The following is a 20901-nucleotide window of genomic DNA, read 5'->3' on the forward strand; positions in this document are numbered from 1 at the left end:
TGACGTCTCGTTATTTTATCTTCCAGGCGAAATATTTCTTTTTATTTTGCGCCGATATGGCAGGCTCGTATTGTCGCCTGGTGTGCTTTCACGCGGTGAGTGATATTGAAAATATTGCGAAGCTAAAATTCAGATGCGATAACCGCGCTCGCGTGACGAAGGAGAGAGAAAAGAAAAGAGCCCGGACCGTGGTGAATTATGTAATAACGTCTGAAGAATAACACTCTTGTTTTTTTGTTGAAAAACGTGCGAAAGCGAAGATGGTCCAACTGCGAACCCGCCGTGTAACGATCGTCGGATCAAACGAATTAGAGCGAGGCTCCGCCTTGAGGTCTCCAGAATTCACCGACTCGCGGAAGCAGCCAGTCCCGTTTCAAGGGCCCTCGAAAGGCTTCTGTAACGATTATTGCGAACCACCCACTTTCGCGTTTCATCGTTTCCTCGAATTCCGTGTAAATAATTGAAAAAGAAACGTATTCGAAGATAATACGCTGGTACTTCCGTCAATTCATTGAATTAGAGAACCATCGATACTTTGATATTTAAACAAATTGTACCTCCCGACAGATTTTACGACAAGTTGTGTAATCTTCCCTCGAATTGACACAGAAACTAACATCTGATTACCCTGCATAGAAATTAATCCATTATACGTCTGTATTGAGGATGCAAAAAGTTTAACGAGGTATTGCCAAATTGCGCTAGGCAACGGTATAATTTCGTTTTAACAAGTTTCGTTCCAGTACCAAACGAGCTCCGACACCGAAATCCGTTTTTCACAATGACAAAAAATGCCTCTTCATCTTACCTCAGAGATCCGATAATCTCATTGTACAAAACTTGAAAATATTTTTCAGAAATTCCATACACCGAGCGCAATGAAAGTGTCGTTGAGGATACGTGCTAGAATAGTGAATTTTTGGAGAATTGGGGCAAGAATCGAAGTCCAGTTGCTCCCAGTGTCCGCCCTCGATAACCAACACTCGCTGTAAGAAAGTTGAGCGAGCCGGAGGTATCAATATCTGTACGGGCCGCCGTACACAAACAATGGCAGGTAGGCACTATACGCGGATAAATAGCTTTCGACTTTTCGCTTCGTGCCATGGGGGTGTGTCGACCCGTTTGCGAGAGTGAAGGGAGGGGGAAGAGGGTGGTGGTTACTGGCACTGGTGGGGGTTGGTATCCTCGCAGCAGCAGTGCGACGCGGCGCGAGCTTACACGCGGTTGTCTACAAACCTTTCTCACTACCGAATCTTCCTGTAGTGATAGAAACTCTTGATTATCGGCTTGATCTTGTCTTCGACCTTCAATACCGATCGAACTTTGTGAGTTTCTTGCTCTTCACTCGCGTGTTTTTACTCTTATTTTTTTGTTGTACCTCTCTGTCACCGCTATCAGATCTTTCGAAGAGTTTCGTCGGCCAGTGGAAAGATATTTTAATAAGTCAACGGTGTTTCAAATTTCGTTGGAATGATTTTCTCATATTATTAACACCTTTTCCCTCTGCTGCTGCAATCTTGCATTCAAATTCGGTGACACGTTCAGAGATTACGGTTTGTGAGTCAGTGTCCCTAATTGCAGTGAACCAGTGAATATCAGATACATATTTTGGAAACCGCATTGTTCGCGAAAGATTTGGCGGCTAACGGTGACCGAAACCAGCTGGTGTCTTCTCTGTTCAAGGATTTACGTAAGTGTTTCAGACCTCGGAAGGAGGAATGTTTGAATTATTCGGCATTCGGTGCTGTCGCCTAAGGATAATTGGGATGGAAACAAAGGCACTAGAGGTTGAAAGGGAATGGCGAAAGCTCTTTGTCCAAATCTGTAATACCATGCTGGGTATTCAACGCGCCGTACAGTGTGTGTGTGTGTGTGTGGGGTGGATGTAAACAAGTTCATGTCATATGTAAACGAGGCGAGGTTCAAAAGAGTCAACGTGATCGTTTAACGAGGCGACCTTTAATCACAGATTGTACCGATCGTTGAACACATCAAGCTTACGCAAGTCAGAACGAAGAAACTCGGTTCGGGTTTTTAATCCCTAGAAAAGTTTTTAACACCCTCGAGGCTTTCATTGATCCAGTAGCCTGGCAGGTTTAGAAAAGGAAGTAATGATTCACCGGGCATTCATTCATTCATTCGTTTCTTCATTCATATATTGTTTGCGTTCGTTATAATTTTGTTAGATTTCGCCCTCCTTCGCTTTCCTTCGTCGCTTTCTTCATTCACGGTAAAAAGTCTTGTAGCTTTAAGATCCGCAAGGCAGGAAAAGCTGAACGAGCTTAAGTAAACAGCTTTTGGGGCAAGAAATACAAAAGTGCGTGCCTTCTGAGCAGTCGGCTTTCATGTCGAAGATGTGTTGTATTGCTGGGGAAAAAAACCGCCTTTCCTTTTGCGTCACGTAGCCATTTGCGATGATCTGATACTCTGCACTCAGCACTAAAACCCACTCGATCCAGTGCAATTGGTTTTTTCTTTACGGTACGAGAGAATCTACGCCTCTCTGTACAGGAATTTTACCGAAAACTGACGTGAAATCTGGGGTTGCTTTTCGGATGATTGGATTCAGTGTTATTACACGAATGCAGGTATTGCGCGAGATCAGAATCTGACGACGGATCGATGAAAGGATAGATGGAAGATAGATGCGATAGAAAATCGAGAAGAATTCCTAACTGGGAGGTAATAATTTTCGGAGGAAAACTCAATTGTTCATCCCACATCGCCTTCGGCAATTACTGTTATTACGTTGCTTCGCTGTAATTTCATTACAATCAATCGCGCCAGACGCGATTCAGTCTTCTACAAGCCCTGCGAGACTCGAGTGTTATTGTCGAGAAAAGTGTTTTCTCAAATGGTGAAAATGTTTGAATCCCTTTCTGTAATCCGAGTTTCAGGCCGATGAAGCTATTGAGAAAGAACGAGGATTTCATCGCAAAATGCTTGCGACCTGACTCCGCAAAAACCTTGCTTAGAATGCAATTCCATTGAAAGTCTGTAAGAGCGATTCCAGTTTGCGGTTGTTGGACGAAAGTTTCCATTTGTAATGGCCTTTCACGCTCTCCAGGACTTCATCCGCACAATGCGCTGGCCCATCGCTGATACCGTGTATAATCGAACGACTTTCCTGATAAGGTCGATGAAATAGTTCAGCCCTGACTGTTCTGTGCTAGCACGGGTTTTTCTGTTGGCTGCTCGTAATTCACGCTAAACCGATACAAATGGAAACAACGTCCGTTATACCTATAAATCCCGCCTGAGGTTTATGCAAAGCTGAATTTGAGCTGGTTTTCTATTTGAATTTATGCATGAATAAAAAATTTTTGAATTTTCAATCCTAAGAAAAAAAGTTCAAAACAGAAGTGATGTAACGTGGATAAATAAAAAATAGAGGAAACCAACCGTTGTGGATGTGAAAAAGCAGTTCTTCTCCTTTTTTTCCAATATGCTTTGAAACGTTGCGCAATTCTCTGTAGTTGGAATAGGTTTCCGATGTTATTGAAACGCGTAATCCTCTTAACTCTTGCATCCGAATTTCCAGCCTGATCATGTATTTATATATGTATATATATATATACATCAAGGTGGTCCTTATTCAGGGTGTCGACGAATTTTTGCCAGACCATCCCCCAAATCAACTTCAAATAATTCGAAAACAATCGCCAATTTTTTCAGATTTTTATATCGAATCTAAGATCGTCCGCATTGTGATCGAAGTTTCTTATGGAAGTTAACATGGGTACAACTTTTTTTCGCAGTATATATTTTATGGCAAGAGTAATAATGTTCCAAATAATCTGTAACCGCGAGGTTTTGGTGAGAATTAGTGCTACTATCTGGGAAAAAATACACATCATCGTACCAGGAAATCTAGACGAATTGCACAACCTCGAAACATGACTTTTTTTTTTATTTAGAGGAACTGCAATTCGTCTAGATTGCCTCGTACGATGATGTGTATTTTTTTTTTCATATAGTATCACTAATGCCGACTAAAACCTCGCAGTTACAGATTTTTTGGAACATTATTACTTTCGCGATAAAATATGTAGTGCAAAAAAAAGTTTTTCTCACGTCACTTCCATAAGAAACTTCGATCACAATGCGGGTTATCTCAGACTTGCTGTAAGAATCTGTCAAAAATTGGTGATTTTTTTTAAATGATTTGAAATTGATTTCAGTGATGAGGCGGTAAAAATTCGTCAAAACCCTAAACAAGGACCACCCTAATATACATGAAACCTGGTCAAATTCTTTAAGCAAATATTAGCTACTACTCTTGAAAACATTTGACGTTTATTTCGACTGTAGAATTTCTTAAAGTGGTATGTGGGCATCATTATATGCCTAATTTTATCCTTAAACACAGTTTTCACCCTATCTCCCGGTTACCGTTGAAAACTCGGCCACCCGAGAATCTTGAGGATTATTGTTACAAACATTATTAAAAGTTGTACCACAAAAAAAAAAAAAAAAATAAATAAATAAAATAGAAAAGTTTCGCGAGTCTGAAAGTCTTGAGGAGTTATCCAGTAAGGAAAAAACTTCTCTCCGCCGAATCCGCTTAAAGCAACATGGAAAGTATTTGCTTTCTATTAAATTTTGTTGTAAGTACTTGGCGCGGACAGAATTATACGCGATTATCTTAACCCTGTAGGAAAAAAACTATGGTAAATATTTCGTAGGACTTGCAGCTGTACTGAGTAATCCCCATCGTGAATGTGGTGTGGTATGTTCAATTTTCACGTAACAAAGACGCTGGAATAGAAGGGAAGAAAATCTCCGACGAAATTGTTATACGTGATGAGTCAACACAAGTCTAATTAATTTTCGCCGCTGTAAAAATAACAGACGTCACGTTTAATCGGGATCTTATTATCGTCGAGTGGTTTCATTTTGGGGCGTGTAATCCTCAGAGCAAATTTCGACTTTGCGTAATCAATTTTTGGTTTTGCATATTATTTCGAAAAGAGCTCTCACCGGATCACGGATAAATTGACAGGGCATCGGATCAATTACGGTAACGTGTATTCCTATCGATTGCAGATTATTTTTATTATAGCGATCAGCGATAGGATCCAATCGAACTCGCAAAACTTATGACAGGGACGCGATTTTTCAAGCTATATGAAATCTACGCGCTATCAGTGGCGCACAGATATAAGCTCGCGTTTATCTCACGCTATTGATTGACGTATCCCACCAAGCTTTTTACCGAAATAGGTACAATCCAAACGCAGATAAACGAGTAAACCAGTATGCGATAAAATTTCGAGCGATAAGGAATGCTTCGAGTGTCTGTATGGGTACGAGCAAAGAAATAATGAAACGCTTCGTGTGCAGTTCCGAGTCTGGGAAGAAAATCCCTCAACAAAATTGTATCTCAAACAGGATATCACGAAATGGAATAACACACAGCTAGGTTTATTTACATTTGCTATTACTTTCTATGCCACTTTTTACTCTGAATGAATATTTTTACACCGCCATTTCGTGTTCGGTTCAAGTTTTTTCATTCAGATTTTCACACCAATTGTTCTGCAAGTGAAAGTTCAGCACGCTGACAATGAGACATCAACGTCGTGTGATCGAAAAAAGAACGAAAGAAAGACAAGTAAAAGATATAGATGGAAACGATTTTTTTTTCGTTCAATCCGACCATGCACAATATCTAGAAGATCGACAAAGTCGGAATGCTTGGTGAAAAAAGTGGTCCGAGTATTAAAGCTTTTGCGATGTGTCTTAAAGGATAGATTAATCGAATTCAACTCTGCTCGTGGCAGCTTTTCAATCTCTTAACTCCAAAGATTGATAGTGTTCTGAAATTTTGCTAAATTGCGTTACATTGTGATTTCGAAAGCTTATCACTGAAATTCATATTACCAAGATAATTGTTTTAACGAACGTTGAGATGCGGTAATAATAATTAACGGCTTTCTGTTTGGCCGCTGCTGTTTTATACACCTAATCGTCAAGTCACGAAATAAAGTTTTGTCGTGTTTCATTATACATGACGATACCTGACGAGTCAAAGTCCGTAGAATAACAGGTCGAAACCGGATGTGAGATAAGTGTTTCCGTGGCGTAAAGTAGGGTAAGGTGATACAGGCTGCACATTGAAAAATTGAAACCGTTACTCTTGGCCGACGAATGCTTGCGCGTATCAGTGCGTGTCGTGGTTATTCAGCACCCTCAGGAGTCTGCCTAGCCCGCCGGGAATATCTCTGGAAAATGATCGCCTGCACTCAAGCAATCGGTCCGAGATTATTTTTCACATTTGACCTGAGTCATTTTATCTCGACTATTTTGAAAATTAGCGGTGAAACCGTTTCATCGGAAGCTCAAATTCCCGTCAACACTTACGGGCAACATTTGCTGTAAACGGTAACGAGTATGAGAAGAAAGAGGGAGGATCGTGTCGAAAAATATTGACATTCGACGCGGAGAATATTGTCGTCCCCTGCAGCCAAAACAGGATTTCACGTTTATCCCATAAAAATACCATCAAACAACGATCGGACAAGCAAGGCAGCAATCTTAGGTCTGCAGGTAATCGACTTAGCTCGTAGGTAGACTGCATTATCTGAACTGAACGAGCAATCGCGGGGATTTAATCCAGGTGATTTTTATCATGAGATTCTTCGGCGTGGGTTTAACGTGTCCATTGTACAGCGATTCTTCGGAAAGAGCTTGTCTCTAGATCGGTGAATTCACGTGTATGTATATCTTGTATGTATATGTACACACACGCGCACAATACGTATGAATCCTGTCTTTTGGTTTTATGTCGTTGAATTTATTCTCTCGATCGCGTATCATTCTCCTGTTAAATCTCTTCTCTGGGTTCTTCATAAGTCCTTCGTTTTTATGGTCTGTGACTATCTGTGTCCCAGAGAGATCGGCGGCTGGATCTGAAGAAAAATGGTAGGGAGAAGAGAGAGGTAAAATGTCGAATTGAAACAATATTTTTCGTTTCACCTGGTCCGAAGGGGAACCAAAGTCAGTCGCAATCTCCCTTGTTCTAACCGTGTAATTTTGCAACGAAAATATACGGTAAATTACTCTTGTGGCAGTCAGGCGGTTGAACCCCCTTGGCACCGATGCGTCCACCCTGACTTATGAATAATGGACGTATCGCGAGAATCCATATGAGTTTCCGCGGATGCTGGATCAGCTATTTCGTTCGGCAAAACAATGCGTTTGTTGTAAAAACATCACACGTTCTCGGTAAAAAATAATTTGCGGTTTGTTCAGCCCTTTCGAAAGACGACCAAAAAAAAAAAAAGAAAGAATCAAAAACTTAGGCGTTGGACATGGTGGAGGCTGATTGAACGTTGAGCGAAATTTGCTCTAATAAAAGTGAAAAAGCCAGACTTGTCTTACTAATGACGGGACTAAAAAGGACTCCCAGCCCTTGGATGGTGATTACAACGAAATATAAATTATCTGTAACGGTTGTAATCGAATTGCAATGTGGACGAGTAATTATCTACGACGAAAGTTAGCGCAGTTATTAATTACACTAATGACAGGGCGCGAGTTGATTGGGTTATCAATTTTTCTTTTTCTCTCTCTTCTATACCTACACATTCGAATGACGGTCTGTTAACGCAATATCGAAACATGTATCGAGTTTTTAAATTATCATAGAAACGCCAGCCATGAATTCGATGCTCCTGTTACCGAATACGGTGAATTTTTATTTCTAATAGCCGTTCATCAACTGCCGATCATTCCGCCACTGAAAAATCAGTCCCAGTCGATGACATCTGCCGTCAACTCTTTCCTCTATCTGTTCCGCTTCTACTCGGGTTGAGCAGACCTGCAGGTATGCGGTAGGACGTATTTGCGGACTTGAGAGATTGCGAATGGCAAACAAATTGACAAACTCTGGAGGACGACGCGCAGCGTCGTTGCGTTCCAAGCTGACCGACTCTCCTAGCTTTTAACGTCCCGCGGGATGCGGAGATCTCGACGTCTGTCGAGAAAGACCGTTGACGATTTCTCTCCGTCGGGCCGGCTTCTTCAGCCTTCCTTCGCAGTCGCGTTCTCTACCCTTTCATACCAGATCACGTTATTCCTCGATTCCGCCCATTTCGTCTCCTCCAATTTCATTCTGACCCATTGCTTACCTGCTTATGCTAATCCTCGGATGAATGGGGCTTTGCCGTCGAGGAAAATCCGGATTGCTTCCGAATAATCACGGATTTATATTCTTTGCGTATAGGACATTAGGACTGTTTCATCAACTCGTCCTTACCGACACGGTATTACTTATATAGTATGTAAAAATCGAAAGTTTCTCCGTCGAACAGCTGAAATTGGGAACTAATAAAAATACGGTGCCGATCACGTCAACCTTGTTTCTCTTCTCTTCAATCTCTTGTTTAGACCGAAGCCGCGGAATGTGATTAGATTTTAACGGATGAGCATGAAAAACGGTAGCACGTAACCACGGCACATAATATTTGCATATTTCAGTCCGTAGTCGACGCTCCCAACCGCAGTCGAGTGGCGAGACAAAATTGAGCAATATCGCAGGTACCGGCAACGTTTCGTGTCGAGAGAGCGTATCCGAGATAGACAGAGAGCCGCGTGTAGTTGGGATGACACAGTGTAACTGCAGAGATGAATCGATAGAGGAACGGGGCCGGCACTTGTCGCGCAGGGCGTAGCGATACGGGACCGGTATCATAGTACGTATGATTAAAGAAAATAATGGCATTTCATTCCTGATTGGTTTCGCAATTTACCCAACCTCCAGCTGAGCCTGAAATTAGTTCGCCATACCGGCGGTGGCGTGCTGGGAGAACATTTTTATAATAGCCGGTACATTGACATTGGCTGCGTCTACCTATATATACACATTACACATACATGTATATGGTATACACTTACGTACATGTACGGAATACGTACACGTGCATCAGATGCTCACTCGATATTCTGTGTACTTTTATGCTTACACAGAATGGGTATATCTACTATTCAGCAGGACTATGTGTACCCGCCAATGTGGTTGGTTTACGTGCCCTGAGACCCCGAGATTTGCCGCCGCGAGGGTGAAGGTACGTCCGTCGTTATTCTCGGCCTCGTTTATTTCTTCTTAAAAATTTTTTGTCGCGAACACTGGAAACGTTTTGAGCCATAACTTCGTTGCCGTAGGTTACGTATATACTGATCTTAAGAAGGGTGGCTAGTGATCCTGCTTTCAGGACCTTGAGTTTTTGTACCTCTCGCCCCGACGATCAACTCCGTTCTTACAACGCACGCGGATATTGCTAAAATGACCCTTCTTATCTTGCGGTTTTGCTTCTGATGGCCAGCCTATGACCATTGAATGTATAGTATTTAATGTAAATTCGATAGAGCTTTTTCACTGACGGGTGATTCGCTTTTTGGGGTTCAAAATGAGAGTTCTGGTTTATTGTAACGCTTGAAGATAGGCACAAAGATTAGGTATCAGAGTGGCGAAAACTGGATATGAAAAGTGACAGGTACGTAATTGAGAGAATTTTTGTCATTCGACATTTCGTCGTTCATCGACGATTTAACCTGTAACTTCTGCGTCGAGAAAAATCAACCAATTTACTCTAATTTTGAAATTCCAATTATTTGCTTATCTGAAAGCCAATTGACGCGAGCGTGCAACGTTGTAGGCAGTAACGTGCCCTGAATGCGGATCACGATCATCGTCAGCTTCATGTGGCACAGTTTCGTTCGACAAACATATGGTAGGCACTAAATCGTAACAACGTATTGAAAATAACTAGAATGTTCCATATTTGAAAAGTAGCGGTACGTGCCCGAAACTTGTTTCACGGAGCAACACTCGAAAAGTTTTCTACCCCACGAAATTGAGCTTCACGTAGCTATTGAAAATACGAAAAGCTGATTAATTCGCACACGGTTCTCTACAGTGATTTCCGACAATTTTCCTCGTCTCACCTGCACCAGCCAACAAAATCATTATTCCCAGTCCATTGAATATCTTACTCCTAATCTGTACATCGTTAAAGTGTAATTGCGCAGTTTTTTCAAAGTCAAAGTTGTACCTGGTGCAAGAATTGAAGTGGTAATTCAACGATGCTGCACGGTTAATTAGCAAGTGCTTCATTGCCCTTCGTCGAAACAAAGAGGCTGCTTCAGAAATTAAAGCTGTGGTGAAGTAGGAAGGATTTCAGTGCAGATAGTCCTTATCCGAGTAACCGGGGAGTGATTATCCGGCAGCATCACTGCTCGGGGTGCACAGAGTGGTGCTTGCGAACGATACCGAGTGATGGGATTAGGTCGGGTTATTCGAATGATGCGTGACGATAAGGAGGACCTGGAATTTCGGGGTCAAGCTGCGGGATCAAATTCGGATTCGGAATTCCTATAAAAAGAGAGAGGTGGCGAGATCGGAAAGAGAAAGCTCGTGACACGAGAGCGTCCCTGATCCTGCGGTTATAGTGCGCAAGGTGTGGGTCGGTGGTTAAACCTTATCGTGGGTGGGGGTTATAATTATTGCAGAGCGAGATAAACTGATCCGGAACACTCGCTGACTTGAACGAGGTGTATAATGACCAGTGTGGAATCTAAACGAAACACGGGAAGCAAACAAACGAGATGTTGGAACGCCGTGCGAATGAAGGGAAGGATTGGTCTGAAGAATGATCTCTAATTCCAGAGCAATCCGATGCAGGCGGCTGCTGCTATCGTCGATACACGCAGGATATAATTATCTCGCGTTACGTGAGACTTCTTGAACAGGAATCGTGCGGTCGGTTAATTATCGCGGGATTCGATTCGTCCCGAGGCTTGATCGACGATGTTATCGACTTGGTATAAAAATCTGCGAAACGATTCGATCAGGGTTGCGCCAATTATAATAGCTCAAGATTGGATTATAACGAAACAAAATGAATATTGCCTCGGCGTATCTCATGAATAATGATTGCGGGCTTCAGCCCGGGTGAATCGTAAAATCCATTCCCTTCAAATTGGGATTTACCAGAGTGACTGGGACGTGCGGCGGGGAAGGGGAACAGATAAACTTTCCCATTATCGCTTGGGAATGAATAAACATCTACGAAGTAAAGGTATACACTGTATAATTATGATAGGCTCGCAGCTTCGCATGGGGCGAAGATAAAAGGAAAGCACCTTAAATAACGTAAAACTTTGTGGAAGTTACGAAACAGATGGACGATATAATTAATGCCGATTCTTCTTCAAACAACCTCGCTTCGCTCTGTTATTATACACGTTTCATCTTGCAGCATGCGGAAAGTATGATAAATACTTTCTTTCACACGACTTATACGGTTCCCAGACACAAATTGCTCCGACTTACCGAATAGCCAAGTTCCGGCCTTGCAGAATATCACGTGAAATGAAAGAGCAAGACGTTATTACCCCGCAGTTCGAGACTAAATAAACATGGCGTAATACTTCCGGCTGAATTCAAACATTGGCATCGTTCCATTCGAGGACTCGTCGAAGGGAAACTATCCAGCTAGGTCGTCTTATTTCAATTCACACCCCTCTCGCATCGACGCGACGGTATAAAAGTGTCCCGAGGGATTTTGTGCTCTGCAGGAGTGTCGATACGGGTGGAGTGGAAGGATGCGCACGTACACAGAGCCATGCAGCCCATGTAGGAGGAGTTCGAGTACGAAAGTAGTACCGGAAAATAGAGCGCTGAATCCCTCCTATTGTCCCACGCCAATCTTATAGCCCTTACGGTGTTGGAGGATAATTACGGCCCAAGCTTCCGGAATGCCTCGAAGGACCCTCGCGCGGAATCCAGTCGCGATTTCATCCCCGATGCAGCGCGGTTGGCTATCGCATTCCAAAGCGTTGTGTTGTGCACGATCTGATCCGCCATAGACACGAGATTGCGCCGACCAACGCCGACGAGTAGAAAGAACGAGGAAAGTCTAAAGTTACCGGAGAACGACCCAGAGGATTCCAGGTCTCTCCTGCATTGTCAACTCCAAGGATCCGAATTTCTCCGCGTGTTTATCCTGCTACCATTCGAGCCTCACTGTTGTGCATCAGCGTTCCGTATGCGTCGACCTCGTTACCGTCCTGTTGGAGCTCCATTCGGCTGCTTTAAGTAGTTCGAGTCAAATACACGTTAGCCAGCTTCGGAACAATACTGTGGAGAGTTTAGCGGCGCGTTAGGCGGTGAAGATCTGCGAGAGCATTGAAATTTTCTGTTTATCGATGCGTTTGGGTTTCTAGATGTATTGACCGGTAGCTTGAGTCACGAAGCATTCACCACGCGCCATTGTGTACTACACTTAGTAATTGGATCTAGTTCAACTTCTCGGTCAGAAATGGCTGCCGTGAAAATTGCAACCGCGTCCGGAAGCTTCTGCAACAACACGCACGTCCCCCGATAATGGGGTCAGTACATGGAGCGCTTAATATCCATTTGACCACGGTTGCGAAGCAAGATGTTAGTTAAGCACGAGAAACTTTCAAAGGCATGTATGAGTAAGGGATATTCTTTTTTCGACCGTTCGCCGCGGCGTTTGATCGATAGATACCGAAGCGCAATTACGCGTGTTGAAAGATCAAAACGAGCTTCGAACTAACGAGCTCGACGAAACCGTTTCGACTGCAGAAGACCAACCAATCATCCGTCATCGTACGGCTGTCGTCAGAAATGTAACGAGATCAAAGCCGACTGGGTGACACTTGAAGGGGTATTCAGAGTCGACCGCAGGACCACTCGGCGGATAAACTAATTACCGAGTGCCTGCCGTACTCTCGAAATCAGCGAAATTTGGCGTCAACGTCGTTCCAAAACCGTCTGGAAAAATATCACTGGGTCTCCAATTGATAGGTGCTATTCAGAACGGGTACCGACTATCGGATACCCGGCCACAAGAGTAATTACTCGTCGCTGGATGCACCTCACGAATCGTCGCCCCAACTTCGTTGGGGAAAGCATTATCCTCGTTTCCTCCTGCAGCTGCAAGCTCTTCCGGAATCGGAATATAAGCAATGATTCGGACTTGATCATTAGTTCACTCGGTGATTACTTTGGACAACGATGACCAACCGACGTCTATTTACGTGAAATGGTCGGTTAATGGGTTCAGCGTTTCAGAGTAAATTTATTACACCTCCGTAAGGCGAGGGTTCCGCGAATCAATCTCCGTTGGCCACGGGTATAAGCTCAGACAGCTAATACAACTTTGATACAGCTCAGGGTGCGGTATGATCATCGGCTTTGGTTTAGCGGTTGAAGTCGAGGTTCGAGAAGCAGTTACGAGAGATACTGTTTCTTATTTCTATGACCTTGTATTATTATTCTTTTTTCTTTTTTTTTTCAAGAAAAACATTTGGTCGTTGGCTATGCTTTTGGTGATGTTTTCTAATCCATTTTCCAACAACTCGTAGAGTATCGATTACAATTCTCTACCTCTATACTTGGGCAGGTCAGTGATTATTAATGGTACATCCCACACAGCATCATTCTCAGTGGTTATTCAGCTGCCATGTTTCATTAAACATATTTGCTGTGGGATTTCTGCTACGTCAGCTTCAAGCAGTCACGAGTTGCGAATTCATGAATTTTCCGTTCACACACCTGCCGCAACGTTCGATGAATTACCTGCGGACTCAAAACTCCTGCTCCTTTTCGTATTTGTTTCTCTCCAGTTATTAAGGATTAGCGCACCGCCCCATTATTTCCTAAGTTGTCACTGCCAGCTGCGGCTGGGTGGACAGGGTTGCCCTGGTCTGGGCTGAATTGCAGATACTGCAAGCCGTTTCTCGCATTACAAACTTGGGACGACTCTTACAGTCGTATTATTACGGAAAGTGTGACTGGAGTTCGCATTTAACGTTTGTGCAAATATGCATAGTTCAATTTTAGTAACGTTGCGTTTTTAGTTGTGTTTGAAATTTTGTAATTATTATTTCCATTTATTATCATTATTATGTATTCCGATGTACTATATTATTATTGTCATTATGTCTTTTATTTCAATGTGAAAGTCCGACTCACGCATACCTACCTATACGTATACTACGTTTAAAACAGTTTTCATAACTGCAAAATTTCTTATTCAACTGGTTTACGCTAACAATAAGTCTTAAAGTTTATTTCCTCCGGCACTTAGATCCACTTAAGTTGTCGCAACAGCGAGCCGCTCGCGCGTCATGTCATAGTTAGAAGGTTCAGTAAGTAGTTTGTTGTGTGTCGAGCGATTTACATGTTTGTGATGTTTGCGAGGAAGCCGCAGAGAAAGTTTCTAACTGACGGTATCTTGAAATAACCTCGGGGCAAGGATTGTGGTCCGACACCTAGATACCGCTATATCCGTGTTTTCTAAACAAATTTGTCTGGACCAAGTCATTTGGGACTGGGTTTAATTTAGGGTATTCATTCAGGCTCACAATATTTAGCGATAAGTCTTGCCAACCATCACTTGTTCTTTTTTTTTTGCCACAAACTTACTAATAAAATTAAACTAGTTGCACGGGTATTCGAACATGCACGAATCAGTTATATCCAATTTATTATCACAGAATTATATAATTTCATTAATTTTTAATCTGATATAGAACAAAATAAACAGCAATCATGAATTACATATCGTTCCATCAGATTGCAACCAAAACTTGCATCAGCCGTACCGCTAGTTGTTTTTTAAAATTGAATCGACATGAAACATCGAGCGAGGGGCTCGTAAAATGCTCTGTAATTATCGGAACGGGTTCGATCGCATCGCGCAACTCTGGCAACGTTTTCTTGCGGGTTTGCTGTGTAGCATTCTCATCACCCGCGAGAAATCGAAGCTCACTGTCGCTAAACCTACCGCACCTCGGCAAGGTGCGAATCTTTCGACCGGTCTGCAAGCTTGTCCGTAGCTTTGACGGAATCCGGAAGGATAGAAAAGTCCGCAGCTCGTCGTTCCGCCCGCCGGACGCGGCGTTCAATTTGCAATTCAAATCGGTGAAGGTACGATTGGACGTTGGTACGCTCTACCGTAGAGCAGTTAATCGCATCCGCACGTGTTAGGCGTAGGCGGACTCGTGTTGGAAACGTTGTTGAGCTTATAGTGCCTGATCGGGGATCCCGTGTCCTGATAAGTTGGTATCATTGCTGATTCCTGCAGGATTTGCACCCGTGACAATGATTCTCGTAACTCGATGGATCTCCGGCACGAATTAATTGCAGGAAACCGAAATTCCGCAAGGCCGAATTTTTTGCTACTTCGAGTTTCGAGTCACGAAATTTCGGCTCATGGTCAGTAATGGCGGAGTCTGTCCGACTCGTGATCGCTTGTATGTATGTATGTACCTACGTACCAAATTTCCCCGGGTCCTATCTCTCTGATTTAGTGGTAATTGACCAAACAGAGATACTCTGGCTTGCCTGGAGCGATGAAATCGTTACGTCGCGTCGTCGGCAGCAAAGAGGACGCGATAATCAAATTCGTTTGTCGGATTGTTCGTCTTTTGTTGTACATTCTATACCGTCGTGTAATAAACGTCGGATCGAGTGGATATAAGATCTGAAATAATACCTCACGCTAAGTGATCGTTAATCGTGCTGAAATATCACCTACCTTACACGTTATACCTAAACGATTGCTCGTTTGAACCGAAAATTTATATTCATTTTAACGGATGTATTTTGTGGGCTGGATTATTCATGGTAATGTGGAAATTGTTGTTCGTTTTGTCAACAGGTGATGTTTTCGATAACCCTTCAGCCACTCAGTAGGCAGTTTTCACCAGAGCAGATGACAGCCGTTCTAACTACTTCGCCGCATCACCAGATGCGGGCTTGAATTATTATTTCAACATCGCTTGAAAAATCTAGGTGAGTTGCAATACCAAGTATAACAGTAGGGATTGGAAAGCTACGCACGATCCGAGAGAATCGATTTTCTCGTCAAGTTCGCTTGGGAGGAAGAAAAACAAAGCAAAACAAAGTTTAAAATTAAAATAATATAGGTGAAAAGTTTACGAGAGAAAAATAGGCCGACCTAGATTTTCCAGCCTTTCGAACTATTTGCATTTCCATGTGCTCAGTGACAGCATGTGTTTGAAACATATTTACTACCTAACGTTATACGGCTCTATTACGGACCTACGCTTGCATATCGTTAAATTACACAAGTCCGTTCGCTGATTATTAATTGCAAACGACATTGGGCTCGAAAAGTACGCACTTAAATGGTTTAGTTAAAAGGTATGTATATGAATCGGAGATTTGGTCTGCATATCTAATTATTGCAACGCGGCGAGCACTGAAAGTTAAGGCGAACGAATTGCCTTGAAATTGCGTCGAGAGTTTTTAAAGATAAAACAGCAGCCTATTGCATCAAGTTTATTTTTTCTCATATCTATCGAGTAAAATTAACGGAACGCGAACTTCTCCACGTTTGGTGGAAGTATTCATTGTTACGGGCTGGGTTGGCTGATGACCAAACTACTCGATCAATATAACGCTTAGTTCAGACTAATTTTCCCGGATATGAATTATTGGAATTTTTACACCGTTTTCCTTCTTAATTGAACTGGGTTTGATATAAAAATGATCACCTACCTTTTGTTGTTAACCGTTGATTGGGGCTCTGTGGGGCGGCTCTGCGTGCTCGGCGAGGACTGGATACGGTATTAACTGAGATATAAGTTTTGAAACACTACTATTCGTTTATTCAATTTAGGTTTATGAAGATGGTCAAAATGGTTTTAGTTATATATAATGGTAGAAAAAAGTTTATACGAAAGTAAAAGAACACGGAATTTACTCAGCGCTTGATGTGATTGGATTATCTAATTGTAAGACCGAGATAATGATTTCTTGTTAAAGACTGAATGACGACTCTTTGACGATTCTAATCTGACTCTAACGACCTGTTGAAAAATGAATTGACGATTCTCCTTAAAGATTTGCGTGCTGTTGTCTAAACCACTTCCTGACTGGTTCCCAGTATCCTTACGGGATGCTGGGTCAATAAGGAGGTCCCGATAAAATTTTGAGTCTTTTGATTTGTCTAGCATGAGAATTTATCATGAACTATCCCGCCTTTTCCACACGTGCGGGTAGGATTTTCCGTGCTGTGTTTGTATATACGAGTCTGTTTGGGTAAGGATTGTCCCGAAAATATTATCTAAACAGTAAGTTTATTGATAGCTTACGGTTTTAATTTCCCGCAGTAGTAAAAAGGTAAAAAGAGAGCCGTATGCATGCAATGCATGCGGAGACTCGAAATAAAAAATAGAAAATATAAATGTATTGAATGATAAATTGAAAGGAAATCAAAAATAACTAGTGGATAACAAAATAACATCGAGGGTGTGACATCGTACACAAGTTTTCCTGAATCTGCAGCTTCTGTACTCACATATTATATATTAAAAAAAATTTAAATAGGTGGAAAATCACTGAGCGCCATCTTCCACGCAACGTAAAGCGCTCATCTTTCGACAGAATCTTTCTTTCAACCTGAACAAAAATTTTTAGAGGGTGCCGTAATGGAAAATAGCAAATTATTTTTTTCTGAAACACCCTAATATATGAATGAGCTCTTGTTTTTATCCGTGCAATATTGTCTGCGAAGGTTGTGAAAGAGGTAAAATAAGTATGTCCGGTTCACAGTGGTGATAATAAGTTCTACAACTCCTCTTTCCCGAAAAAAATTTGTTATAGTTGTGAGAAACAAACCATGCGGCCATTCTTTATTCGATTGTGCCAGCCGCCTGCATTGAAGAAAAAATTATAACTTATATTTATATTCGGCGTTGTATATCACTCCAACTTTAAACACTGTCACTTTTCCATTCGAGTTGGCGCTCTGGAAATATTATTTTCAGGAGTATCATAAATCGATCAATCGTATTCGCCACGTCATCACACATCTACATTTCAACCTCGATTTCAACGACATGTTAAACCTAGGTTCACAATCAGACCTCTGCTTCCGTAATCAGAATAACCGAAGGACAGGAAATCATATAAAACTAAATGCTAGAATTTTTAAATCGATCAGTTAGCTTACGATTCTTTTTCAACATTCGTCCGAATTTAAATTTTCACCGACGAAGTTTCGTTCATTTGAACTAGTTTGACATCTTTTTTTATTCCTCGATAATTCTTATACATTCCGGTTCGGCAATATTGTAAAAGGTTATGTAAAATGAAAAGAAGGAAAAAACCGTAAGCTTTTGTTATCCCTTCTCACGAGTTTTGGAGCATGAGAAAGCCCTTAAACGGCAAACTTTCAGAGATATCCGTGAGAAATTTTTCATGAGGGGAGGTTTCGGCATTGTCTTCTACATCGTTGGAGAAATTCCAGGCTTCCAGACCTAATCACAAACAAAACACCCTCCAGGGTGCGATGGGGCGAGGAGTGTCGAAGTTTTTCGAACCCATAGAGTTGGACGTCGTCGTCGTCGTCCCTCGGTCCCCGAGGTGTCGTCACGCCCTTGCCTAAGTCCAACTGAATCGCAAACTCCGGATACTGCAGATTCATCGGTTTTGCCGAGGCACCTTTTACCCCGAGTATTTTTTCACCGCCGGGAACTTGACTGGAAATAACGAAATTGGCGTGATTTATTTTTTCTTCGTATCAGAAATATTTGCAACGCCTTCTATCAATTGCTGTGTAGAAAATCTAAATGTAAGCTGCACTTCCATAGCGATACGCGGATATCTCTGAATTTTGGTGCGATTCGCCGGAAGCTCGAGTGCAAGCTGCACGAACGTCCTTGTACCTAGATCCCAGTTTAATTCCTGGCATAGCAATTTCTCAGATGCGCACACGTCGTGAAATAGTTTCAGGGTGAAAAGAAGTTCCCCGTCGGTGGATATCCCTCCTCATAGTTCTCCGCCGAGAATAAACCCCCAACTACCGCCAACGGAATGAAGGAACTTGAGGTGAACTGTATATAAGCGATTCGCTGTAACTGCTTAGCGAACTAGCACAAGTGCAGTGGTGGCGAAATTATTATTTCTGCAGTCTCACAATTCCGCATCGCGTTCATTAAACCCGCAATAGAATTATATCACTGCTAACTTTACAGTTTTTCTTGAAAACGTTGTGATTTGCCGTTGCAAGCTGGCAATTTTTTTTTTTTTTGTCTTACAAATTTTCGCCTCTAAACAAGTTACCGTTCCAACGGCAGAATTATATGAAATGCTCGAGTAATTCCACAGCCGTCTTTTGATCGATCTGTTTGGCGTGTATACTGTGATGTACATTCTTGTCTGGAAAATTTCTATGCGAGCGTCGTGTTCGCGTCGCGTAATTCTTTAAAAGATATCACGAATTCTCAGCAGAGTTGAATTAATCACATTTTTTCATTTCAAAGCCGTCCGCGCCGCTTGTGTAAGATTTTGAAAATTGCGAACAGGCGCAAAAACGATTCGCAATCCTCTCACGTTCTCTTGTCGCATGAAGTCTAGAGAAACTTTTAACAGGAACACGTTTTTCATGCGCCGGCGTCGCGGAACGGCGTTCAAAATTTTAAAAGGTCAGAGTTCGGATCATGGACCCTTCGCACCGAATCTTGTAAAATAATTGAAAAAAAATGTCAACAATCATTTGACCAGATTAGCTAATTATTGACGAACGTTTGAGGAGTTTACTCAATTTTGCGAATTACTTTTACCGTTGCGCATAAATGTAAACCCTAGGTACAAGGTATAACGCTGCAGCCAATTTCGCATAGATTGCAGGCGAAACCATGGGCCCATTATCCCCGCGGTATAACACGGGGTTAGACGGTGTTCCCGGGTTATTTTGCAGCGGTCTTATCGTGGATCTACTCGGTCACTTCTCCAGGTAATTATTGGACCAGCAAAGCTTGTTCGTGTGCGTGCGTTGAACCAAAACATCCCCGAGACCAGCAGGCGACGGAGAAATTATTGAAATTTTTTGTTGCGGAACAAGAGGACGAATGCAAGCGATGCACCGATACAGAAAATTTTCTACAACTTGAGTATACAAAAATTGTTATACGAGGAGTGAAAGACATGTCAAAGTTCAATGTATGCGAACTCTGTATAAACTATTCTTATTATCGAATTGTTAAATGCTATGCGGACGGAAGAAAAGCTTCGCCATCTAGCAGCTGCAGGCAATTATTATTCACCTGCTGCAAGTGATCTGCACCCAACATTTGCATCGAGTTCCGTTGGAATTGAAGTTAAATTTTAAGGTCTCACATCACTGGAATACGTAATCGTTATAATGCCGTGCGAGAATTTGCACGTGCACCACGGTTTAATTGCCATACCTACAACGATTCGCCAATCTATGATCCCCCTTTTTTCTTTGGTGCAGTGTATCTGGCGCAGTTCTGTTTATCGATTTCAAAAGCAAAAGCTGCATGTTTACCGAGCGATTTTTGCATCGCTCAAGGTCCGTAGGTAGACGACTGGGCGGAGGAAGGTCTTCGCGTGAGGTTTTTTTCGGTAGAAACACAAATGGCGATCGCATTGTCAGACTCTAGTGTAAAACCTGCACACTATGCGCAATTTGGGACAAAAATTGCGACCATTCGAAGGACCTTCCTTCGCCGAGTCGTCCATCTACGGACCTTGGTATCACTCTTCCTCAAAGACTTACGACACACGTCGCTCGATAAGAGTTGCATTTGTAACATTCGCCAACTGTTTCCGTAATTTTAACGAATATTCGCAACGGCACCTTCGGATCGCGTGACGCGCCATTCGCCGCGAGTCAAATTTGCGAAACGAGATGCGACTTGCCATCTCCTCTTAAAAATCGGGAGCGCATCCCAGCCTGCCCGAACGGCGTATAGGTGCCTACCCAAAATGTAATATATTGCAGACATGAGGTATAAGCGGGTTCCTCGAGGGTTCTTCTACCGAAAAATATACCCGCGGTTAAATTTAACGGGATGTTTAAGTTACAGACGAGG

General features: G+C 42.4%; 1 protein-coding gene across 3 annotated transcripts in view; it reads left to right on the top strand.

The window, feature by feature from the left end:
• Window positions 1–20901, top strand: part of LOC124303477 (synaptotagmin-7) — a 205926-nt gene that overhangs the window by 26182 nt on the left and 158843 nt on the right. Inside the window, exons 1-2 of one of the 3 annotated variants that reach the window (XM_046760714.1) lie at window positions 858–1054; window positions 15696–15829. The gene's annotated coding sequence lies outside the window, so the exon portion shown is untranslated. Of the gene's footprint in view, window positions 1–857; window positions 1055–1217; window positions 1691–15695; window positions 15830–20901 lie in introns of those variants that run through there. The other 2 variants (XM_046760711.1, XM_046760715.1) reach the window with 2 other exon arrangements.

This window comes from Neodiprion virginianus, chromosome 4 (genome assembly GCF_021901495.1).
Source record: "Neodiprion virginianus isolate iyNeoVirg1 chromosome 4, iyNeoVirg1.1, whole genome shotgun sequence".
Classification (NCBI taxonomy): Eukaryota; Metazoa; Arthropoda; class Insecta; order Hymenoptera; family Diprionidae; genus Neodiprion; species Neodiprion virginianus.